Source organism: Grammomys surdaster, unplaced genomic scaffold (genome assembly GCF_004785775.1).
Source record: "Grammomys surdaster isolate TR1022 unplaced genomic scaffold, NIH_TR_1.0 62, whole genome shotgun sequence".
Classification (NCBI taxonomy): Eukaryota; Metazoa; Chordata; class Mammalia; order Rodentia; family Muridae; genus Grammomys; species Grammomys surdaster.
Genome location: NW_021604564.1, coordinates 2,724,399 through 2,751,833, shown reverse-complemented (window position 1 = coordinate 2,751,833; position 27,435 = coordinate 2,724,399).

Here is a 27,435-nt window from a genome sequence, read left to right as displayed (position 1 = left end):
GAGGAGCCAGGAATAATTACTTTCAATACTGAAGTTTGCATAAAGAGAGATGAAGTTTCTATTAGGGAAGAATCAGGGAGTGATGTCATCTGGCAGCAATATATTTGCTTAGTTAATGATAGCTATGGCACTTCTGACATGGTTTTGGCCTGTAGATGTGCTCCCATACAAGTAAGCTTGCCGTGAGAATGATACAGTAACCTTGCTGTTCAGTGTCATGAAAGGAACCTAAGTTTAGGATGTATGAATTTTGTGTACCTGTTCAATGGATGAAACCTCATCTTAAATGACTAAACCTTACATTACAGATACTTATACTATTTTCAAATTTTCTTACATGTAGCATCCAAATTTTCTATCACACACTTTAGATAAAATTTGTATGTTCACTTTTAAATAGTAAATGATTATACGATTATTTCAGGTCACATCTTAAAACAGTGTCTATCTATCTATCTATCTATCTATCTATCATCTATCTATCTATGTATTTCTTAACATACTACAGCTAATTTGAAAATATTACTTTTTAAAAGAAATTTATGTTTTGGCAATCCATTATCACTAAGTGCTTTAAACGAAGATGGAAATAGTGAGTTTTTATCTTTGGTTAAATTTTATAGTTAAGATTAAAGAAAACACAGTCCTTATGAAAGTATCATGACAAATATATTCAGAAATAGTAGGAGAAAGGAAAGGTTGTACATTTATTTTATAAATTTAGATATGTAAATCCCAAGCTTAAAGTAATTTAAGTTATTTTAATGGTAGATATTTCAAATTGTGCTTATATTTTACAATATAGATGGTTATATATTGCTCTAACTCTAAAAATCAGCAGGAAAATAAAACAGCATGAGATTATTTTGGGCATTTAAGACAGGATTCATCTCTTACCAGTCACTAGTTCCATTGAAATTAGAGACTATGTGAGCAATGAGCTTATCTCCTGTATATTACTGATCCCTTTATGGAAGAGGAATACGTAAAACTCAAATTTCTTGTCACATATGTACTGCCTATTATCTCAGAGGTAATTGACTGCAATGTAATTATTATTCATCATCTATAGAAGAAAACTGAAACAGAGGGGGCAAAAGGGTTTGCCCCCACAACCGCCCAAAACTCTCCCAGCACAAATTACTGCCTGATTCTAATTACAGTTTTAAGCCATAGCTGCTGATTCTTTTATGGGTGGTGAGGTAATCTAATCAGGTGGATTGGGAGCTCAAGTTAAACACAGCACACACAGAAATTAAAGTATGACTGATGGGCTGAAAAGCTGTTAATCAATATGTAGGGATAGCTAATTTAATCCTCTTGCATTTGCATTTCCCCCTTCTAAATCATTGCCCAGAGCTTATTTGAAGTTCTCATTCTTCAGTGGAAGGACATGTTGGTGTCAAAGTCACTGTTCCCTCTTTTTCAGCTTTGCACACTGATAGCCAAATTAGGTCCATTTAAATTTTGTGGCTGTTGTTAGTCAGAACCTTCTCAGGAATAGTATATTCATTGTGAATATCACAGATCAGGACATTTCAGGTTTCATTAATGTGTGCCCACATGACGCATCCACAATGCATTCACTCTAAATCTCACTGACTTTATTTCCTGAAGTACCTTTTCAGCTGATTCATTTAGAAGCATGCAAATAGCCAATTATCCTTACCTTGAAGGACATTAAATCTATCTGCATCAGACACTGGTAACAGTGGCTAGACCACAATTATAAATTGGCAGTTTATCTAGACTGTAAGTGCAAAGGCTTGAATGAGTTACCTGAGCAACTAAAAATATGCCCAGAGTCTAAAGTATACCCTCCTTAGAGAAATGTTCTTGGATTTGGATGGTGTAGCGTATGGAACTTTTAGTTACACATTCTCTTGTGGTACATTCCAAAAACAACGAGCTATGCATATATCTTGATGGAGATTCAGCAGCAACAAATGAGCTTTTACTTTATGATGAGCACACTCTCATCATTCTTAGCATCTTAAATTAATGAGTGGTGGTGTTAGGGGAGATCCCTTGGCTTTGTGGTATTCGTAAGAGTCCTGGCTTTGACAGTTATTTAGTGTGTAGTGAGTTGTTAATGTTTTTAAGGATTTAAAGCAAGAAGGTACCTGGGACTGATTGAAAAAGTAGCCAAGTTGAGCTGTAGATTTTGTTTGTTTTCTTGAATTTTGTTTGCTAATTAAGATAGAAAATAATTCAGTTGAGTGAATTTGAAGGTTTTGGTATGAATATGCAACCTGCCACCTTGTACCAATTTTTGACTTCAGAAACGTTATTATATTCTTCATCATCTCATCTAAAAATAAGTGAACTGTTGAGTTAAATATTCTAATCCTAGCTCATTCTAATTAATTATTTAAAAAATGGAATCAAACTACCATTACTTTAAGCTACTTCATTTGTAATCTTACTTAAGCCTACAAGACTTTTAGTCTTCTGATTTTGTTTTAGTTTGATGTTGGCTACTGGTTTGCTGTATATTGCTTTTATTATGTTTATGTATGTGCCTTGAATTCCTGATCTCTCCTAGACTTTTAACATGAAGGACTGTTGTATTTTATCAAATGCTTTTTCAGCATGAAATGAAATGATCATGTAATTTTTTTCTTTTAGCTTATTTATATAGTGGATTAAGTTGATAGATTTTCAGGTATTGAACTATCCCTGCATCTCTGAGATTAAGCCTACTTGATCATGGTGAATGTTCATTTTGATATGTGCTTAGATTAAGTTTGCAAGAATTCTAATGAATACTTTTGCATCATAAGAGAAAGTACTCTGAACTTCTCTTTCTTAGTTTGGTCTTTGTGTGGTTTAAGTATCATTATAAGTGTGTCTTCATAGAAAGAATTGTGAAGTGTTCCTTTTGTTTCTATTTTGTGGAATAGTTTGAGAAGTATTTGTATTAAGTTTTCTTTGAAGGTCTGATAGAATTCTGCACTAAAACCATCTGGCCCTGGGATTTTTTGGTTGGGAAATGTCTAATGAGTGCTACTATTTCCTTCAGCATTATGGGAATGTTTAGATGGTTTATCTGATCCTGATTTAACTTTGGTACCTGGTATCTGTCTAGAAAATCATCCATTTCATCTTATAGCAACTAACCAAACCACCCAGAGCTCCCAGGGACTAAACCACCAACCAACAAGTATACATAGATGGAGCCATGACTCCAGATACATATATAGCAGAAGATAGCCTTATTTGACATCAGTGGGAGAAGATGCTCTTGGTCTTGTGGAGGCTTTATGCCCCAGCATAGGGGATTGTAGAGCAGTGAGGTTAGAGGAAGTGAGTGGATAAAGCAGCACCCTCATAGAGGCAAAGGGAAGGAAGGAAAGGGTGAATGGGTTGGGGTTTTTATGGAGGGGTAACCGAGAAGGAGGAGATCATTTGAAATGTAAATGAATAAAATAATTTTAAAAAGGAAGAGGTGAATGTAGTTATATTATATTCTCAAAAATAAAAGAAATATTTTAAATGTGCATTGCTTTAAATGAAGATGAAATTATTTCTACCTATAACAACATAAGTTTGTTACTCCTCATTTTATGATTTTTTCTTAGAATTTAGTTTTTGAAGTTTGAAAGAAGTTTAAGGTGCTGAAAAGAAAGAGTTTATACTGACTGAAACAGTCATGAGTAAACCTGTCAGCATGTTTTTCTACTCAAACAATTAACTCACAATGACTTTTGGGCTCTGCAAGAGAGCAGTTCTATCACAGAAGACAACTGTTGGCAATGGCTGTGTATCATTGCAGAATGGGAGGCTGCTCCTTTACACAAGAACAATTATAGAAGTTGCATACAATCAGATGACTGCAGTGAGAATAAATCTTAGATATGCTAAAAATTAAAACAGCTACTATACGGCCTCCAATCAAATGCAACTAATGTGAATGAGGACATGCCATCTCTGCACACAAAGAAGTTATGGTTACCTCCTTAAAGATTAATTGCTGCCAAAGCTTTCTTTTATCACCTCAAACTTTAGGGAATGAAACAACTATGAGGAATCAACATTTGAAGGACTTTCTAGTGAAACTGTTCTGACAATGACTTTTGGAGGTGTATTTGTTCATTATCATTTTATGATTCTTCCTGTATACTGAGAATTCTAATATTTCAGAGTCACTTAATCTTTCAAGTCTTTACTTTGCACAGAAAATTCCCATGAAGATAAAACAACAAGGCATCTAAGTTTTTTAAAAAAAAAAGCTTCCCATACAGGAAAATCCAGAGTATGTTTTAAAAAGTTACTAAATAGGTTTAAATATTTTCCTTCATAAAATACGTTGATCAGTTTTATTACCACTCATTTTTAAAACTTTATGTGGTGTGATTTCCATTTTATTTTCTAAGACAGATGGCATGTAGAAATGGAAATATTGTATATTTTCTGAATTAAAAAAAAACATATTCAGAGTCCTACTTGCATGTAAACTCAGAAACTGCAGCATATAAGATACGATGCCACTAACATAGTTATAGACTAGAAGAGAGGCCAGGACCTCAAACTCAAGGCTTCTAGAATTTGGACAGTTTATCTGATGATATTCTGCAGATTACTTAAAGCATGAAAAATGTGCCACATCTTTCATAGAACTGATTCAGTACATATTGGCATATGACATTTCTCTTCTGATCTTCTCATAAAATAAGAAACACTGCTAACCAAATATGTGCTTTGTTCCATACTTATCTTCATGGACTGTTCTAGTTTTTGTCCCAATTCCACCAGCCAGAAGGGTGTGCATGAGGCTGGTAACCATGATCCAGGTCTTGACTTGTTACCCATCATTTCCACTGGCTTCTTGCTGTCCATCACTGTCAGAAGTCAACAGCTATGATAAAAGATGGGACTGTGTGCTTGGAATGTAGAGAGAATACTATATTTAGCTGAAAGTAAATAGCAAGCAGCACTGAAGCTTAGGTTTTTATAACAAATATTTTCTGGTGCTTCCCTTATAATATTTGCTCTGTTACTTGACATGTTAAGAGTCATAATCACATCATGTGTACGTGACAAAAGTAATCTAAAATATTTGGTTATGTGAATTCATCCTTTAACCATACCAGAAAACCTGATAATGAAACCAGACATAGGTTTCCAGATACAGAACCTCCTGTGCACAATGAGATAGACATGAGTAAGTCAAATGTTGCAAGAGGCACTGTTATAGGTTGTAGGTAAAATGATTCTCTAAACTGCAAAAACCTTTAGGAAAGCTCTAAATAAAACCAATTGAAGAGGTATAGAATAACCTAAATACTAAGTAACAGATACAAGAATGTGAGACAATACATATTTTCAGAAACAAAATTCAACACATATATATATGTGTGTATATGTGTGTGTAAAATATATTTTTTATATTTTATAATTGTTATAGTTTAAAGTGTTCAATGTCTATTAAAATTGTTCATAAGTAAAAGTTAATTTGATTCTAGATTTAGCTGAGAATATTTATATAAATTAAAAGAAATATTATATTTACTTAAGTTAATCCACTTTGAATATACAGTGAGACTTTTGAAAGTTGTGAGGATTATATTTTATGTCATTATTCTCTTGCATTTGCCTTCCCTCAATGAAATATTAGAAACATGGCTTATCCATGTCAATAAATATTACCCACAAAAATGCAGAAATATTTCCTGATAGGCTCTCTTAGTTTACTTAATGTTGTGATGAAGACCATGACTGAAAGCAATCTGAGTAGGAAAGGGTTTATTTGGCTTACATGCCATAATTGTAACCTGCTAAATAAGAACTAAAGCACAGCAGGAGCTTGAAGACAGAAACAGGAGCAGAGACCGTGAAGGAATGTTGGTTTTTGGCTTGGTCCATATGGTTCACTCAGTCTGCTTTCTTATACAATCCTGGACCACAAGTCTAAAACTGAAACAATAGAATGTTCCTCTTATACCAATTACTAATCATGAACATACCCTCTACCCTGCATCTAGCTCAACACGATGAAACATTCTCTAAGGAGAGGTTCTGTCTCCCCAGATCAGCCATTCTAGCTTGGGTCAAGTTGACAAGAATCTAGGCTGCACTGTCCTTACTGATAACCACTATAGAAAAGACCAAGGCTAATTTAAGTGCCACCTGAGTCTCCCTGCCTATTAACATATAGAACCCATTCACATTTCACAGAAGTTCTTTCTACTCCTAAGGGTTGGTGAGAGTTTCACCAGGTGAGGGCATAACATGGCACTGAAATGTTTCTGAAATGATCTCTTGTCTCAGACTCTTGCATCTGTTACTTAGTTCAATTTGTAAATAACTCTATACCTTTCCAACCAGTAAGAACAAGAATACCATGATCAGTAGTTTCTGGAAATTTTTTCACCCAAAAACTTTACAGAATGCATGTATGTTTGAGACTGATTTGGCTGAACATTTGTTAAAATGTATTTGCAATTATTATGCAACAAAATTTGAAACACTGATTTCTCCATCTTATTTTACTTTTTAATATTAATTATTTAATTTACTTTATATCCTGAATGCATCTCCTTCTTCCTCTCTTCCCAGCCCTGCTATCTCTCCTTTTCTTCCCCATCCTCCTTTTGCCTCAGAAATGTGGAGGCCTCCCATGAATATCATTCCACCTTGTCAAATCAAGTAGCAGTAGGACTAGAAACATCTTCTATTGTCTCTAGAAAGTTAGAGGAAAGAGACCAACGGCAGACAACAGAGTCACTGACAGCCCTTGCTCCTGTTGTTAAGAGTCCTTCATGTAACAACTGTTAAATGTGCAGAGGGCCTATGTCTGTTCCATGCATGCTTCCTCTTTGGGGGTTCAGTCTCTATGGGCCCCCATGTACCCAAGTTAGTTGATTCTGTGTGCTTTCTTGCGGTGTTCTTGACATATCTGGCTCCTTCAATCCCTCCTCCCCATCTCCACAGGTTTCTCCAGGCTCTGCCTAATGTTTGGCTGTGTCTACCCCAATTCCTATCTGGCTTGTAGTTTAACAGCCTTCAGTGTAGAAATTTCATATCTATGTCCTATGAGTGTGTGTGTGTGTGTGTGTGTGTGTGTTGATTTGGAAAATCTACCTTCCTGATATCTCACTACTGGGGAAATTATATTGAATGTAAATGTCTTTATTGCCAGATTACTAACTCAAGTGTGGGTTATAACTTTTATGTCTCTTAAGAGTGTGTGAGAGTCAAGATGAAAATGGAAATGAGACTCTTGCATAAATAACCAGATAAAAATTGATTTGAAACTCTGTATTCTCCTCCACCAACTTGAGTTATTTATGTAAGTTTTATTTATTTTCTACATTGTCACTATTTGTTGTTGTCATTTTTAAAAGACCAAAACAATAAGAAAAAAAAAACAGTGATAGAACTGGGATAGAATGCTAGCTAGAAGATAAATCAGGTAGGTTCCATCTCACAAGACCTGTTGTATACACCTGTGAAATCCTGTGAATAATGATACATCCTAGAATGACTTGGATAGTAGGATGAAGAAAACCCTTCTAGTTTGCAGAATTGTATAAACTATTGAATGTCATAGTAGGAGGATAGGAACATTTTCCAGTTCCTCTCTGAGTAATAAACTATAGTAACAGTTGGTATAAATTATATTAGTCTTATGAAGTGCCTTATACACTATCTGTTTACCTGGAATGCTGTGTAATGATTAATTTCCATGTGATATAGGAATCATAAACCTGATTCACTGACTCACCATCTAATCTGGTGGTATATCCAAAAGCACATATTAATTGATTTTTAGCATCTGTAAGTATAGATTAGGTAACTTTAGAACTCATTATCTACACAAGCAATGAATATTAACTCACACCTATGAATGGCCATGCATTTCTCCAGGAGTGACTTAGTGTAGTCACCACAGTGTGATCATGTTTTTCAATGTCTACTACAAAAATACAGACAAATACTCATTATGTGTGTCTTAGGTGACTTGACCTTTGCATAGATATAAACATATAAATCATATTATTCCCATATGTTGGGTCTAATTATCTGAAAGAGCAATAAGATCTAACAGAACAGCAAAACATTTTTGTTCTCTGGGGCCTCCAATGACCAGAGACCTACACACACCATCTTCTTCTTGGTTATTAGAGATGACAAACAAAATGGTAGCATAGCTCTGTGCATTAAACCAGAGAGTAGAGAAAGAAGAATTTCATAATTGAGGGTTGATCTTTTGGGACCTTTTGATCTCAGGATATTAAAAATAAAGTAACACTTAAAAATCACTAACTTGCAGTGGTTGTCAGTAGAACGCTCTCTCTAACTATCTGTTCATCTGATGCTATAGTTACTTAGACCAAGCGGTCCCCTGATGTAAGCTACTTCGTTTTACAAGTAACTTGTGACTCCATTTTGAGGATGGAGAATTATAGTGCACCTTGATGGAAACAAAAGTAACATCATCTCTTTGACACCAACATACAGCACAAACGTTTTGTTCTACCTCTTTAAGAGATCCAGGTGAGGAAGTTACAGTCATTTTATTCTGGGATGCTTCACACATTCTTGGGACAGATTTTTCTACTATGATTTTAATACACCTAAATGCCACTATAATCTCAACACATCCTATTTAATGTAAATTGATACCATGAGAGTAGTTGTGTTGGTTCTGGTCACCATCTGAGATACAACTCACCCTTCTGGGATGTGTCTCAAAGACTGATTGACAGAAAGTCCTAGATTATCTTCTGGGCTTTATACAATTTTAGTCCCTGCTAGTGGGATAGCTTACTCCAATTGCTTTCTTCATGTCCTCCTTCTGGTCCATCTAGACCCACTACTAATTTATCTACCCACTGGCTTATCTGTATCCGGTCCTGCCCTTTTACTTCAGTGGACTCAACTCTAAAGCTTCTCTCTGACCCTGTATCCAGTTTCCATAACAGTTACTATAGTTTCTTTGGCAAGACTTTTAGCTGTATTTTGTTTTTATGTTTGTAATACAACTCTATTTTAATTTGGATCAAATTTTTTGCTTCTCTGTGTTTCTGAAATGGTCAGCCCTTTAGCCTTTTACAGATGTTATATAACTTGCACACACACACACACACACACATACACACATATGTGTGTATTTATAAATGTGATCTGAGAATTATTAAAATTAAGATTGTGATAAAAGAACTTGAGCTATCAAAGAAAATATTTTTACCTGAAATACTGTCCTTGAGATTTCCCTACCTTCTGAATTTACTGTATTCCATAAATTATGACATTGTGGAAGACATAAAAGTGTTCCATATTTCTCACACATAACATGAAATGTGTTTGTAAAATGATGGTTTGATTTTACTTATTTTAGGTTGGATTTTTACCTTATAAAATTATGAAATGAATTAGGCTTAAAATGTGGTAGAGATGCCACTCTGGTGGTTTAAATTGTGTCATAACTATGTTGCTAGTGATACTTTTGACTTCTTATCTTCTGAAATAGGAAGTACTCTATGTACTTCCAAAAGGATGCAAAGTTGCTTAAACCAGAACATATCTTACTAAAACAAACAAGCATCCTGCTTCATAAAAGCGGAGAGAAAAGCATTTTTTTCAGCTGGTGAGGAGAATGGGGCACAAATTCGGTCTGGGAGGCTACTCAGCAGTCACAACCTTATAATGACATAAGAGTGAGTTCAGGTGTCTGCTACACACTACAGTGACTGTGTCATACAGCAAAGAATAGATAAAAAGAGAAGATTTTGAATGTTTATTTTTCTAAAGAATGATAAATGTTTGAGATAATATGTTTGCTTACTACCTTGATTTCATTTTTGTACGAGGTATAGATTCATCAAAACCACATATGTAGTTTTCCTTAAGAATTTTTACAAACATTGTTTTCCAGCTAAAAAGACAAATATTAAAAATTGAACAAAAAAGCATGTGTTCGTTATAGGCATTATTTATAAAGGAACTCTCTAAGCTATTCATTACTCAAAGGATATAATCTACAGCAGTGGTACAATAGAATCATATGTGAAGAATCAATGCTTTATTAGCTGGGTATGAACTAGGTCAAAGACGGCATGTTTTATGGTTTCAGTGAAGCTTAGGATTTCATTTATAAAGAACTGGGAATCAAAACCCCCAGTGACATATCTGGGGCAAACACCCAGGCCCAAACAATGATTTCATTATCTTACAGCATCTTCCCAGGAACAGTCACAGAACACTATCATGTCCTGAGGATAGAGTCATTGAAAGCTGATCTCTTAGGCTAATGTGGATTGGCATAGTGTCAGCACAAATCCTATCATTTTGAGAAATCTCAAGAAAATAGAATAATTTAACTGCATAGACAATACAATTTCAAGTGTCACCTCCATGTATCTGAGTTTTCAGGCTCCGTTTAGGTCTTTGTTCAGCATCTCTCAGTGTTTATCTCTCACTTGCTCTCACTTTCTCTCAGTCTCCTTTTCCCACCAATCACCTGGTTCTTGCAGTCTTTTTCAAGTCTTTAAAATGAAATTGGAAAGCAAGGTCAGCTAGAAGAAAGCACATGGTTCATTTTCTTCTAAATATACTCAAATTTCTATTTAAAATAACAGTTTCCTTCTGTAATTGTTTTAGAAGCAGTAAGCCAACCCACAAACCACAGCTAATAACAAAAGCAACTCAATTTAGTTCTTTCTAGTGACTGCCTAAGGCACTGGCTAATGGGAAGAGAAAGTCATAAAGAATGTTCCAAGGGGAGGGGGACAGCTACAATTAAACAGATTTTGTTAAACCAGTGTTTTAAAAGGCATATTCCACACTATAAAAGTGAGTCCAAGCTGACTACATTGTATAAGAAAAAGAAAGGGGAAGGAAATGGCTCAGTCATCCTCACATCCTACACGGAAGGGAGTGCTGATTTTAAATGATCAAAGCTGAGCACAATGGTCAGCATCCATTCACTGCAGACAGAGCTTTCCATGGGGCTAATCCTTTGGCAAGATTTACCTGTAATTTCATAGACTATTTATAGGACACTCCAGAAACTGATAACCTCAAGAAAGAGATTAGGATTTGTGGGAGAACTGAGGGTTCCTTCCAGCTTTTAGCATTTAAACCAAAACTGGGTGACATGTTTTGAATTCTGTAACAAGGAGAATGTGGCCAGTATTGGATTAAATGCACATCTATGAATTCTTTGTATGCATTTAAGAAATCACTCATAATTTAATATTTTCTTGAGTGTAGACTAAACTTCATGAATTAGGTTTACGAAATAAACTAAAACTTAGCAAAAGCAGGTTTGTTCATGTGAGCATGGGTGTTGAGCTAGCACTGATCCTGGAGGATGTAACAGTTCTTAAAGGGAAAGTCTCATGACCTGATTTAGCAGAAGGGTGAAAATACAACCTTGCTTTTACTACTTGCTTTTTCCATTCATTTACTTCTTGAAGAAGAAATGAAGGGAAGGTGAGAGGAGCCTTATTTGTACTATTATCTCACAGGGTGTATTTTGGGATAGTATGTGTGAAGTTCACGTAAACTTCAACAGGAGTCCCAGGGCATTTTGGATATGTGAGTACTTCAGTCATTTCTAAGCCCCCTTTTGTCCACATATATTTAAGAATATTTGCAGTTTGAGCACTTTTCCTATGGACTTATGGTATTACAAGTAGAAAGCACACCCTCAAAATACGGCACAGACATTTTGAAGGTGTACAAGTAAACAAAGTTTTCATATTACTAAAGGCACAATTATTTTGGGTTACTCTTATCACCAGCAGAATCTAACTTTAACCAGTAAGCAGACTGAGTTCATAATCTCTGTTCAATTATTATCTCTCCATGTGAACTCATTAAAAGCACCCTACTGGCTTCATTGGTTGGTATAGTTAATATTTAATGGCTATTTAATAATAAATTCTGTGTTAACTGAAGCAAACCCAATAGAGGAATTTTGCTTTTTTGAGGTTTCTATATTAAAGTGGTTAGTCACATTATAGAAAATTCTAGACCCTTAATATTACCTTAGTACTTTATTGAGGAAATTCGACTGTATTTTATTATTAGCACATGTGTTGTTAAACTGGGATAAAACCTAAGAGAAATCTACAACTCAGCTGGAGAATTCTTTCCTTGTTCCAGAGATTTAAGAATGATAAGACTGCATTAATGATGGACTTCCTCCAAGGCTGATAGCTCTACAACTGACTTCTACCCATCTTCAGTAGAGTCTGAAGTGGTTGCCTAAGAAGCCACTGACTATACTATTCACAAATAGGGACAATCTGCCACTCATCTACCGAAACAATTTTTCCCTTCTTCCATTTACATACCACAAGTGAGTTAAAACCCATTTATGGCAGTCTGAATAAAGGCTACATTTTCCCAGGCTGCCTCTGCAACTGGAATTTGATGGGATGCTAGTTTATCAGCTTCATTTGTTTAGAAGAAAACAGCTTTTTGTTTGTTTCTTTGGTTGGTTGGTTGTTTTTGGTTTTTGGGTTTTTTGTTCGTTCGTTCGTTTGTTTGTTTTTCGAGATGGGTTTCTTTGTATAGCCCTGGCTGTCTTGGAACTCACTCTGTAGACCAGGCTGGCCTCGAATTCAGAAATCAGCCTGCCTCTGCCTCCCAAGTGCTGGGATTAAAGACGTGTGCCACCACTGCTGGGCGAAAACAGCTTTTTCTAAACTTCCTGTACATTATTTTTCCATACGCTGAGAAAGGAATAAAAGCTGTCCACTGTTGGGAGCCGACTCTGAGCCTAAAGCGGCTATTGTCTTTGCAGCCATATTGAGCCATATACCCTGACAAGAGACTTGTTTACAACAGCTGAACACACTCTGATAATTATCTTGATCCTTTCAGTCAAGGTCAGGCAGTGGTAGCACATGCCTTTAATCCCAGCACTTGATTGACTCAGGAGAGATATAAAAGGCGGGCAGAGGGCAGAGGGCAGAGGGCAGAGGGCAGAGGAATGGAAGTTTTCATTGTTTTTAAATTTCCTACTTCTTTTAGTGATGTTTTATAAGTTTCAGCCAAGATAATGGTTTTCTTAATCTTTCCTAAGCATCATTTTAAATTTCACATCTATCATTGCTTATTTCAAGTATGTAAAACACACTTTATTTTATATATTAAATTTGTGCCTAGCAGCTTTACTAAATCTGCAAATTAATTTTAATAGCTTACCTTGAGTCCTCAGCTTCATCTGCCACCAGGTTGTCCTGAACTGTCATGTCTCACTTGCTGTTTTCCAGCCTTTGCAAATAGCATCTCTTTGTCTTTCATCATTTCAATTATTAAAATGCCCTGTACAAAAATGATAAAATTCATATAAAGAAGTCCTTCCTGCAATGTGAGCATGAAACACGTGGAGTTCTTAGGCTGAAAATATTGTTAGCAATAGGTCCTGCACTAGTACGCCTCCAGTAACCTCCCTGTCCTAGATTTCTTTCTATTTCTGTAACAAACACTATGAACATAAGCATGGTGAGGGAGAAAAAGATTTATTTGGCTTATAGGTTACAGCCCATAATCATGGAGACCAACGTGGGAAGTCAAGGTAGGAACCTGGAGGCAAGAATTAAAGCAGAGGATGGCAGCACAGCTTGTATTTTAGGGTATTTATTATTATGCTAAACACTCTGAGCAAAGGAAACAAGGAGAGGAAAGGATTTGTTTCATTTCCAGGTAGCATGCAGTCACTGAGTAACCTCATGGCATCCAGGACTGCCACCTCATGGGGTTTGACTCAAAGTGAGCTGAGCTCTTTCTTATCAATCTTCTATTAAGAAAGTGCACTCTCGATTTGTCTTTAGGCCAGTTTAGTGTAAGCATGTTCAAAAGGACTCTAGCTAGTGTGAAGTTGATATAAAAACTTGTGAGGTTTTGAAAAGAGGACCCAGAAGGAAGGAATTATGAATATGTATAATATCTAAAAAGTAAAACAAATGTTTAAAACTTAATAGAAAATTAGCTTCATTGTGAATAAATGTGAACTTAAAACTAGTGAAGAGTTTGTAATATTTATTTAAAATTTTGAAATTTTAATATACTTAATTTCCTCATTTTCCTGTCCCAAGTACTCCCAAATAGCCCTTCTTCCTGTTTGAATTTCATGGCCTCTTTTTTACATGAATTCTTGTTACATGTATATATGTATATACACATACATATTCTTAGAGATAACCTGCACAGTCTGTATATTTTTACTTGGATGCATATGATTTTGCTTGCCTGCATATATTTTCAGGACTAAAACATATACTAACTAACCAATTGCTGTGCTCTTCCCTAGGGAAGAATTTTTTCCCACCATATTTCTTAGTTGGCTTAATTTATTTGTATAGGTTTCTCCCTTCATGCTCTTTCCCTATCCTCTTTAGCAGGTCCGTTGTTGTCCTTACTCTGCTCATCTTAGGCAATCATGTTGGTGAGATTTTTATAGGGAGAGCTTCTGATACTACTAGTAGATATAATCTCACAGCAAACTCAGGCACTTAACAATCTTTCTATGCCTTCTTACACAATATTCCCCGAACCTTAGGTGTAGGAGTTGTTTTGTAGATGCATCCTTTGGTACTGGGTTCTACAGATCTGCAATTTGATTTATTGTGATTTTCTTTTCTTCTCATTATTTTTCTTTTCTTCCTGTCTATCTTTCTTTTCTCTCTTTTTCATTGGTTATTTTATTTATTTACATTTTAAATGTTGGTCCTGCTTCCCGGTCTCCCCTAATCATACTCCCATTTCATCTCCTCCCTGCTTTGCCTCTAAGAGGGTGCTCCCCAACCCACACACTCTTGCCTCCTCCCTCTAGCATCCCCTACTCTCGGACATCAAGCATCCACAGGACCAAGGGCCTCCCCTCCTATAACATAATATATAGCACAGTCCTCTGCTACATATGAAGCTGGAGCCATGGAGGCATCTATGAATACTCATTGGTTGGTGGTTTAATCCCTGGGAGCTCTCAGGGGTCCCATTAGTAGATATTGTTGTTCTTCCTGTGGGGTTGCAATCCACTTCAGCTCTATTAGTCCTTCCCCAAAATCTTCCATTGGGGTCCCCAGGCTCAGACCTATGATAGGTTGTGAGTATATGAATATGTATTAGTCGGGTGCTAGTAAAGCCTCTCAAAGGACAGCTATTCCAGGCTCCTGTCAGTAAGCACTTCTTGGCATCAGTAAAAGTGTTGGAATTTGTTGTCTGCAGATGAGATGGATCTCAAGATGTGGCGGGGGGGTGGGGATCTGGATGGCCTTTCTTTCAGTCTCTGCTCCATTTTTCCCCCTGCATTTTCTTTAGACAGTAACAGTTCTGGGTTAAAATATTTGAGATGAGTGGATAGCCTCATCCCTACTGGAGGCCATGTCTATCTACTGGAAGTGTTCTCTACAGGTTTTACCTCCCCTCTGTTGGGTATTTCAGCTAACGTCATCCCCACTGGTCATGGAAACCTCTTGCTTCCCTGTCATCTGGGAAGTTTTAGTGGTTCTCCTGTTCCTTACTCCCACAGCTACAAATTTCTATTCATTTTCCAGACCCTTTGGACTTCACTCCTGTCTCACCCGATACCTGATTTTGTACCCCCTTTTCCCTCTCCTTCCTGTCTGCCACTCAGATCCTTTCCTCACTCTACCTGATATGATTATTTTGTTCCCCATTCTAAGTAGAATTAAAGCATCCCCACTTCGGTCTTCATTCTTGTTAATCTTCATACAGTCTGTGAGTTGAATCATGGATATTCTGAGCTTTTGGCCTAATATCCACTTATCAGTGAGTGCATACCATGTGTGTCCTTTTGGGTCTGGGTTACCTCACTGTAGGAGGAGCTTAGGTGGGAGGAGTAAGGAGAGGAAGAGGAGGAGGAGGAGGAAGAAAAGGAAGAGGAGGAGCTAGAAGACAGAAGAGGGAGAGAGAGGAGATGGAGGCAGATGTTCATGTGTCTGTAGCAGTCAAAGGTAGTTGGTATATCTAGGTTGGGTATTGGGTTACAGTTCTGATTGTAAGGGTATCTTGTTACTGATCATTACCAAATATATAAGCCTTTGATTAATCCTTAAGCATTAGAATCTCATCTTTCTACTGGGCCCATGTGGATGGTGAGATGGTCTGGGAAATGTCCAGCCTTGCAGAGACAGCATGGAAGATTGGCAGAGCCATCTCTCATGCTGGCATCTCATGGGTGGCAGGGCTGGTGTTTCTAGCCAGCCATTTCTAGCTGCACCACACATGAGGCCTCCAGCTGAGAAACATGGTGGCTGAGCTAGGCAGAGCTGCCTCAGCTTAGATAGTTGGCTTGACCAGAGGTTGATTTTGTTTAATTACTACAACACCTCACTCAGAATGATATTTTCTAGTTTCATCTATTTACTGGCAATTTTCATTAATTCATCATTTGTAATAGCTGAATAATACTCTATTATGCAAATGTACCACATTTTATGTTTCCATTCTTCTGCTGAGGGATATCTGTGCTGTTTCCAGCTTCTGGATATTATAAATAAGGCTGCTATGAACATAGTCAAACATGTGTCCTTGTTATATTTTGGAGCATCTTTTCGGTATATGCCATGTCTATGTTTACAGGTAGAACTATTTCCAGTTTGCTAAGGAACTGCCAGCAATACCAACAGCAATTGTGAGTGTTCCTCTTTCTCCACATAGTCTTTAATATCTGCTGTTGCCAGAGTTTTTGATCTTAGCCATTCTGATTGGTGTGAGGTGGAATCTCAGGGTCCTTTTAATTTGCATTTCTATAATGATTAAGCATCTTGAACATTTATTTAGCTCCTTCTTGGCCATTTGAGATTTTTCAGTTGAAAGTTCTGTGCTTTGGTCCTTTTTAAAAGAAGTAACAAAATACTCATGGGAGCAAATATAAAGACAAAGTGTGGAACAGAAACTGAAGGAGGGGCCTTCTGAAGAGTACCCCACCTGGGTATCCATCCAATGTGCAGTCACCAAAGGCAGACGCTGTTGTGAATGCCAGAAAGTGTATGTTGACAGGAGCCTGATATAGTTGCCTCTTTAGAGGCTCTGCCAGAGCCTGACACATGCTCGCAGAGGGAGAACCTTTGAACTGATCAAAGAGTTCCCAATGGAGGAGTTAGAGAGAAGACTGAAGAAGATGAGGGGATTTGGGGCCCCCATGGAGAGAGCAATAAAACCAACTAACCAGAGCTCCCAGGGTCTAAATCACCAGCCTGGAGCATACAGGGAGGGACCTATGGCTCCAGCTGTATGTGTAAGGGAGGATGGCCTTGTTGGGCATAGGTGGGAGAGGATTTCCTTGGTCCCCATAAAGGCTAGATGCCCCAGTATAGGAAAATTCGAGGGCAGGCAGGTGGAAGTGGGTGGGTGGATGAACATCCTCATTGAAGCAGGAGGAGGAGAGATGGGATAGGGGGTGTCTGGGGGTGGAAATGTGGAAAGGAGATAACATCTGAAATGTAAATAAATAAAATATCCAATTAAAAAAAATTTTGTTTAGCTCTGTATCCCATTTTTAAATAGAGTTATTTGGTTCTCTGGATCCTAACTTCTTGAGTTCTTTGTATATTTTGGATATTAGACTTCTATCTGATATGGGGTTGGTAAAGGTCTTTTCCCAATCTGGAGGTTGCCATTTTGTCCTATTGACAGTGTTCTTTGCCTTACAGAAGATTTTGAATTTCATGATTTTGAATTGTCAAATGTTGATTTTAGAGCCTGAAGCACTGGTGTTTTGTTCAGGAAAATTTCCCTTGTGCCTATATGTTCAAGGCTCTTCCCCCTTTCTCCTCTATTAGATTCAGCATATCTGCTATTATGTGGAGATGCATTCTTCACCATGCCTATTGCTAGTTGAACTAGTACCATAGGTTGAAGCAACATTTCCAATGTATGGTTTTGGCTTCTGGGTCAAAGATCAAGTGACTATAGGTGTGTGGGCTTATTTCTCAGTCTTCAATTCTATTCTACTCATCTACCTGTCTGTCTCCGTACCAATACCATGTGGTTTTTATCACTCTTGCTTTGTAATACAGTTTGAGTTCAAGGATACTGATTCTCTCAGAAGTTCTTTTATTGTTGAAAAATTTTTCGCTATCATTATTCAAGATGATTTTGAGAATTGCTCTTTCTATCTGTGAAGAATTAAGTTGGAGTTTTGATGGGGATTGCACTGAATTTGTACATGTCTTTTGGTAAAATGGCAATTTTTATTATGTTAATCTTGCTAATCCATGAGCATGGGAGACCTTTGCAACTTCTTAGATATTCTTTGATTTCTTTCATGAGACTTGAAATTCTTGTCATAAAGATCTTTCACTTGTTTGTTAGTGTCAGACCAAGATATGTTGTATTATTTTGACTATAGTGAAGGATGTTCTTTCCTTTTTCTTTCTCAGCTTGTTTATCCTTTATGTAGAGGAAGGCTACTGATTTGTATGAGTGAATTTTATATCTAGCCACTTTGATGAAGTTGTTTAACAGCTTTTATACTAGTTCTCTGATATAATTTTTGAGGTTCCGTAAGTGTGCTATGATATCATCCACAAATAGTGATATCTTGGCTTCTTTCTTTCCAATTTGTTTCCATTTAACCAACTTTTGTAGTTTAATTGTTCTGGCTAGAACTTTCAGTACAATATTGAATAAATTGGGAGAAAGTAGGCAGCTTTGTCTTGTCCATAATTTTATTAGGATTGCTTCAAGTTACTCTACATTTTTTTGATGTTGGTTACTAATTTGATGTATATTGCTTTTATTATGTTTAGGTATGTGCTTTAAGTTTCTGACTTTCCAAGACATTTAATATGAATGGTGTTGTATTTTGTCAAAGGCTTTTTCAGCATCTAATGAAATGATCATGTAGGGTTTTTTTTAATGAGTTTGTATATATAGTGGATTACATTGATGTATTTCCATATATTAAACCATCCCTGAATCCCTGGGATGAAGCCTCCTTATTCATCATGAATGGTTATTTTGATGTTTTCTTGGATTTCATTTGCAAGAATTTAATTGCTATTTTTGGATCAGTATTCATAAGCAAAATTGGTCTGGAATTCTCTTTCTTTGTTGGGTCTTTGTTTTAGGTATCAGTATAACTGTGGCTTCAGAGAACAAATTAGGTAGAGTTCCTTCTGTTTCTATCTTGTGGAATAGTTTGAGAAGTATTGGTACTAGATTTTCTTGGAAAGTCTGAGAGAACTCTTCAGTAAAACCATCTGGCCCTAGGGATTTTTCATTGGGAGACTTTGAATGACTGCTTCTATTTCTTTAGGGGTTATAGAACTGTTTAGATAGTTTATGTGATCCTGCTTTAACTTTGGTACCTGGTACCTATCCACAAAAGTCATCCATTTCATCTAAAATTTCCATTTTTGTTGAAAATAGGCTTTTGTAGTAGGAACTGGTGATTTTCTTTAATTTCCTCAGTTGTTCTTTTTATGCTTCCCTTTGCAATTTTGAGTTAATTTGGATACTGCCTCTGTGTCCACTACTTAGTGTCCACTACTAAGGGTTTATCTATCTTGTTGATTTTTTTCAAAGAATCAGGTCTTGATAGTGTTGGTTCTTTGTATGGCTCGCTTGGTTTCTACTTGGTTGATTTCAACCCTGAGTTTGATTATTTCCTGCAATCTAATCCTCTGGGGTGTATGTGCTTCTTTTTGATCTTGGACTTCCAGAAGTTCTGTAAAACTGCTACTGTAGAATCTCCCCAATTTATTTATGAAGGCACTGAGAGCTATGCATTTTACTCTTAGTACTGCTTTCATTGTGTCCCATAAGTTTGAGTACACTGTGCCTTCATTTTCATTACATTATAAGAAGTATTATTTTCTTTCTTTATATCTTCCCTTATCATATTATCATTGAGTTGTTCAGCTTACATCTGTACGTGGGCTCTCTCTCTCTCTCTCTCTCTCTCTCTCTCTCTCTCTCTCTCTCTCTAAAAAAAGCAGCCTCATTGTGTGGTGATCTGATAGAATGCATGGGAATAATTCAATCCTCTTGTATCTGTTGAGACTTGTTTTGTGTCTTCTTATATCATCAGTTATCAAGAAGGTACCATGAGGTGCTGAGAAGAAGATTATTCTTTTGTTTTAGAGTGAAATATTCTATAGATATCTGTTAAATCCATTTGGTTCATAACTTCTGTTAGTTTCACTGTGTGTCTGTTTAGTTTCTTTTCTCATTGTCTATCCATTGGTGGGAGTCATGTGTTGAAGTCTTCCACTATTTTTGTGTGAGGTCCAACATGTGCTTAAAACTTTAAATGTTTCTTTTATAAATGTGAGTCCCTTGCATTTGGGGCATTTGGGGCATAGAATTAAGTGTTCCTCTTGGTGAATTTTTTCTTCAATGAGTACAAGGTATCCTTCCCCATCTCTTTGATAGATTTTTGTTGAATGTCTATTTTATTGTATATTAGAATTGCTACTTCAGCTTGTTTCTTGGGACCATTTAGAAATTTTTTCTCAGCCTATTATTCTGAATTACTGTCTGTCTTTGTCACTGAGGCATATTTCCTGTATGCACAATAATGTTGGGTCCTGTTTAAATATATAGTCTGTTAGCCTATGTCTTTTTATTGGGGAATTGAGTCAATTGATGTTGAGAGATATTAAAGACAGATTGTTGATTTCTGTTATTTTTGTTGTTAGAGGTGGAATTATGTTTTTGTGGTTCTAAACTTTTAGATTCTTTGTGAGATGATTAATTTTTTGGTTTTTCTTGGGTATAGCTTCTCTCTTTGTATAGGAGTTTTCGTACCCTTATCCTCTGTAGAGCTGATTTAGTGGAAAGATATTGTTAAATTTGATTTTGTCATGAAAAATCATAGTTTCTCTCTCTATGGTATTTAGAGTTTTTCTGGGCTTAGTAGCTTGGGTTGACAATTTTTTCTCTTAGGGTCTGTATGACATCTGCCCAATATCTTCTAACTTTTAGAGTCTCTGTTGAGCAGTCTAGTGTAATTCTGATATGTCTGTCTTTATATGTTACTTGATCTTTTTCCTTTACCACTTTTAATATTCTTTCTTTGTTCTGTGCATTTGGTGTTTTGGTTATTATTTGATGGGAAAAAATTCTTTTCTGGTCCAATCTATTCAGTGTTTTGTGGGCTTCCTTTATGTTTATGGGCATTTTTTTTTCCTTTAGGTTAGGTGAGTTTTCTTCTACCATGTTATTGCAGATGTTTACTGGCACTTTGAATTAGGAATCTTCACACTCTTCTATGCCTATTATTCTTAGATTTGGTCTTTTCATCATTTCCTGCATTTCCGGGGTGTTTTGGGTTAGGAGCTTTTTGCACTTTGTATTTTCGTTGACTGCCATGTCAATGTCTTCTATGGTATCTTCTACATCTGAGATTCTCTATTCAATCACTTGTATTCTGTTGGTGATGCTTGCATATGTGACTCCTGATGTCTTTCCTAGGTTTTCCATTTCCACGAGTGTCTTCTTTGTTGATTTCTTTATTGTTTCTATATCTATGTTTAGATCCTGGATGGTTTTACTCAATTCCTTTACCTGTTTGACTGTGTTTTCTTTTACTTCTTTAAGGGATTTTTATGTTTCCTCTTTAAGGGCTTCTACCTGTTAACCTCTGTTCTCTTGTATTTCTTCAAGGGAGTCATTTATGACCTTCTTAATGTCCTCCATCATCTTCATGAAATGGGACTTTAGATCAGCATCTTGCTTTTCACGTGTATTAGGGTATCCAGGGCTTGGTGTTGTAAGAAAAATGGGTTCTGATGTTATCAAGTGCCATTGTTTTTGTTGCTTATGTTCTTGTGCTTGCCTCTCACCATCTGATTATCTCTGGTGTTTTCTGGCCTTGCTGTCACTAATTGGAACCTGTCCCTCTTGTTACCCTGGTTATGTTGGGTTTCCTTGAGTCAGAATGTGTACTTGGGCAGGATGGTGTCTGGAGTGCCTGATCTGTGAGCTTGGTTGTGGAAGGACTCCTGGGAGTCAAGCTGACACTGCTGGAGCACATGATCTGCTCCTGGTGCAGTCTTGAACCAGAAGTAAGGTGTGTCTTGTGGGTTCCTGTGGTGTGGGTTCCTTCTAAGGAAAGGGAGTATGTCCTGGCTGGGCAGTGGTGGTACACACCTTTAATCCCAGCACTTGGGAGGCAGAGGCAGGCGGATTTCTGAGTTCGAGGCCAGCCTGGTATACAGAGTGAGTTCCAGGACAGCCAAGGCTATACAAAGAAACCCTGTCCCAAAAAACAAAAACAAACAAACAAAAAAAAAAAAAACGGAAAGGGAGTATGTGTCCAAGTTAGACCATTTATAGGGGTGTGGGGGGAACTCACCTGAGAGCCTGTTGGTGTAAGAACTTTCTGCTGGTCAATGTGTCTCTGGGTATAGGCAGGGTAGGTGGAGGCTGGAGCATAGGATTTGCTCTGAAGAACAGTTGCAAACTGGAAAGAAGGTATATTGTGACTTTCTTTAATGCTTTCAATCTGTAAAAAGAAATTTACTCAAAGAGGGGTGATAGTCCAGTTTATCTGTTGGTATAATAAAAAGTCTAGAGCAAACTAAAGGATTATTCTGACTTGGTAAAAAGGTGATTTATAGTTGCTTCTCTGTGATCCACAACTTGACTAGCCCTGTGAAGTTGTCCAGGTTTACAATATCAGGCATGATTTCCACTTTTTGAGCATAACTTAAATCCAATTAGAGAGTCATTAATTCCACAAACACATACACATACACACACATATAAATACATATATGTATATATACATATATATGTATGTATATATTTGTATATAAAATCAGCACATCCTGTATTTTAATAGAGGTCAGGAACATCTGCTCAGAAGTGTCCATGTTTAAAATAGAGTTGGAGTTCCCACATCAATCATTAAGCAAGAAGATATTCTACAAACATGTCTATGAATCAACTGATTGAAGCAATTCCTCAGTTGAGGTTGCCTCTTACAAGATGTGTCAAGTTGGCAACCAGGAATAGCCATCACATTCCCAAATAATACAGATGCACTCAACCTACAAGCTTTAAGGTAATAAACAATGAAAATTAAACAATCCATAGAGCATTTTCATGTGTAAAATACGCTAAAAGATTTTCTTGGTTTTGCAGACATCAAAAATCCAGTTAGTTTGTACTCCAGTGTATTGTTAAATTTAGTTATTACTGAATTTTATAAACTCATCTGTTATATTTAATCAAAATATATATTTTTTCTATAGTTTCATTAACATGGTATATTATAACACCCGATTTTTAACTGCTAATCAATCATACACTCTGAAATCAGCTTAGGTATAACATCATGTACTATTCAGTCAACATGTTTTGAGTTCATTTTTAGAAGTTTTATGTCAACATTCAGTTGTGAATTGGGAATCTGATTTTCATTTCCTTCATTGACCTTCCACACTGTTAGCATTATGATTACACTGACCTCCTAATTAAATCTAGGAAATTTTCTCTTTAACTCTGGAAAAGATGATGTTAGGAGCTTCATTTCTCTCTTAACTACTGAAAAGATTGACTAATGAAATATTCTAAACCTGGAATGCTCTTTCTGTTAAATTTTTTATTTAGGGATTCAATTTTAAAAATGGTTTTGAATTTTATTGCTGTCTTATATTCACTTTGGTAAATTTTACTTTTGTAAGAATGTTTGTCTTTTATTTAAATCTCCAAATATTTTAGCATTAGATATTGTATATTTTCTTATGATCTGAAAAAACTTGCTGGAATTTTTTTTCTTAGCTCTGAGATAGGTATTGTACCTTATTTTCTTCTTGATAAGCCTTCTTGTGCACATTCTGTTCTACTACTCATTCCAGAAGCTGAAAACAATGCAGATGTCTTTCAGCTGAACATCAGATACAGAAAATGTGGTTCATTTACATAATGGAATACTTTTCAGTTATTAAAAGCAAGGACATTATGAATTTTGCAGGCAAATGGATGGTACTAGAAAATATCACCCTGAGTGAAGCAACTCAGACCTAGAAGGACATACATGGTATATACTCACTGATAAGTGCATATTAACCAAAATGTACAAAATACCCATTATACAACCAACAGACCATATAAAGTTTAACTAGAAGGAAGGCCTAAGGGAGGATGCTTCAATCCCACTTAGAAGGGAGAAGAAAATAATCACAGGATGCAGAAAAAGTGAGGGATCTGTGTGGGAGAGTGGAGGGGGAGTGGAAAAGGGGAGCATGGTCAGATATAGGGGAAGACAGAAGAGAAGACCAGAGGGCCAGGATAGTAAATGTAAATATGCAGCTTCAGAGGAATTGAGGGTGGTGGTCATGGGGGTGGGAAGTACCCTCTAGAAAGCCACAGAGACTTGGGATGTGAGATGCTCCCAGGACACAATGAAGCTGACCTTAGATAAAGTATTCAATAGTGGGAAAATGGAACCTGAAGAGACTACCTCCAGGATATAGACAGGGTTCCCACTGGAGGGATGAGCCCACCGACCTACATTTAAAAATTTTGACTCAGAATTATTCCTGTCTAAAATAAATGCAGGGACAAAAGAGAGGCCATCCAGTGACCTGGCTCAACTTGGAATTTATCCTATGGGAAGGCACCAAACCTGACACTATTACTGATGTTATGTTTTGCTTGTAGACAGAAGCTTAGCATGGCTGTTCTCTGAGAAGCTCTACGAGCAGCTGACTAAGAGAGATGGAGGTACTTATAGCCAACCATTGAACTGAGATCAGGGACCCTTATGAAAGAGTCATGGGAAAGACCGAAGGAGTTGAAAGGATGGCAACTCCATAGGAAGAACAATAGTAACAACTATCCTGGACCCCTGAGAACTCTCAAAATCTAAGCCACCAACCAAAAAGCATACTTGGGCTGGTCTTTGCCCCCACTCCAATTCCCATACTTATGTAGCAGAAGACTGCCTTGTTTGACCTCAGTGGGAGAGGATAAGCCTATTCCTATAGAGACTTGATGTCCCAGGGAAAGAGAATTCTGAGTGAGGATGGGTGAGGTGGGTGGGAGTGTGGGTGTGAAAGGGTAGGTGGGTAAGGAAGCACCCTGTCAGAGGCAAAGGGGAGGGGGACTTGGTGAAGAGCTCTTGGAGAATGTATTTCCCTGGAAGGGGGCAACATTTGGAATGTAAACAAATAAAATGATTTAATGAAAAAAGAAAAATAATCATGTTTTGTTGTAGTTAAAACTTTTTACGTTTTTATTGAAGTATGTGCTGACTTTATGGCTTGTTTTTATTGTGACTTTTTTTTTCTAACTCGTTGGGTTTACTGATGTTGGAATGTTTAACCTTGCTACTTCTCAAATATCGATTTCCTTTGAATGACACCAGCTATAGTTAAAAATCTCAGTTTGTCCATTTTAATTTTCATATTAGAAAGCATATTCTATCACACTGAGAATTCCTCTTTGACACTTTGGCTAGTTACTGCTCTTAATTCCCCTAATCTTTACAAGTTGGTTATTTAGGGTTTTTGCTATGTGTTCAGTACCATAGATGAATTCTTTCCTATGCTCCTAGTATTGAATCTCACCCAAAGAGCAATTGGTTAGTCTTCTAAGTAACCCAAAGTACATGTTTTTTTCTTCAGACACCACACTTTCAAAATCCATATTCACTGTTTATCTACTAATAGTAGTCTGGAAATGTAATCAACTTAGATGTTAGACAACTTAACAAATGAATAATGAAAACATGAAACATATTCACAATGAATTTTTATTACTCAACAGTAAAGAAAACTGAAATCATAAAATTTTTAAGTAAATTGACTGAACTGGAAAAAGTATGGAAGTAACAGAAGTCACCAAGTCCCCAAAAGATAGACAACACAGGCTCTCCCCTCAATGGGTTTATCATTTCAAGATTTTGTGTATTTAGCAAACAATATATGTGAAAGCCAGAAAAATAGAAAATGGCCATTCTAGGAGGATGCCTTTATGAAGTAAATGTGATTGAAATGAAATCAGATAGATAGAATATTGGATGAAAAAATGGTTTAAGGAGGTAGTATAATGAGAGGGTGAGGGAATGAGAAGCCGGGGAAGACTTGACCAAAATGAAGTATGAATGAAAAAGCTACATGGAAGCTATGATCGTGCAATCCAAATTGTTGACAAGTAGCTACATAGAGAGACAGATAGGTAGACAGATAGTTAGATAGATAGATAGATAGATAGATAGATAGATAGATAGATAGATAGATAGATACATAGATAGATAGATAGATAGATAGATAGATAGATAGATAGATAGATAGATAGATAGATAGTAGATCAAAAGACTGGTAGATTAAATAGATAGATGAGTAGATACATATACAGAGATAATACACACTGATACATAGATAATAGATACATGGATACATACATAGATACACTGATGCATAGATAGATATGTTACATGAAGAAAATATTTAAAATTAACATTTTAAATGAGGATGAGGACAGGAGGTGGAGGAAAAAAAAGTTAGGCAGAATTAACCAAAACTAAAACAATATATGAAGTGGCCTGCTAGTTTGTAAGGTAATTTTAATATATATTTTAATGATTTTAAGGGGCTGGAGATTCAGATCAGCAGATCAGCTAAAGCACTGAATGTTCTTCTGAAAGCTTTCCAGCACCTACTTGGGTGTTCACAACCCCTCTGTAACTCCCAGTCCTAGGGGATTCAATGCCCTTTCCCACCTCCATGATAATTTGACATGTGGTGTACTGATAAACAATGAAGCAAAACATCCATACATATAAAATAAAAATTAAGTTTATGAAAATGATTTTAAGAAACACCCTTTAGTGAACTACATTGCTCTGAAAACACATAAATTATTAAATACAAATCTTAGTTCTAGGAACTGTTTTCCTCCCTATGAGTTATTGATCAGAGAGATCCCAGAAATACCCAAAACAATGCAAGCTGCTACCTTTGCTCTGTGTTATCATCATAACCAAATGATAATACAATATTGCTGAAAATACTACTCACTCTTGTTACAGGACCCAAAGAAATCAGGGTTTAATTGACTGGGGAACTCTCCAAACTTGCTGCCTTTCATAGTGATGGAAGGTACTGTGTAGGCTGTTGAAAGAAAAAAAAAAAGATAGGAAGGCTTTTACTTGCATAACACTCTGCACAATACCTTCTAGTCATGCAGAATGTGTCCACTTGCTGCAATATCTGTAACTGATTTTTCAGATCTTGAAAATTCTATGTTCTATTGCCAACTTATATTGTGTTATATAAATATTTGCATTTCCTATTTATTGCTTCCTTGGAGGTAATTTATCCTCCTTAACTTAGAAAAATTTCATAATTTTTCACTATTTTTAAGATTTATATCTACATGTATTTTTTTAATATTTATTCTGCGTAGGTACTTATTACTCTTGAATTTTAGTTGATATATTTTATTTGGTAAAGAGTATTTTTGTAATTATATTTTAAAATACTGTGTTCTTTTCCC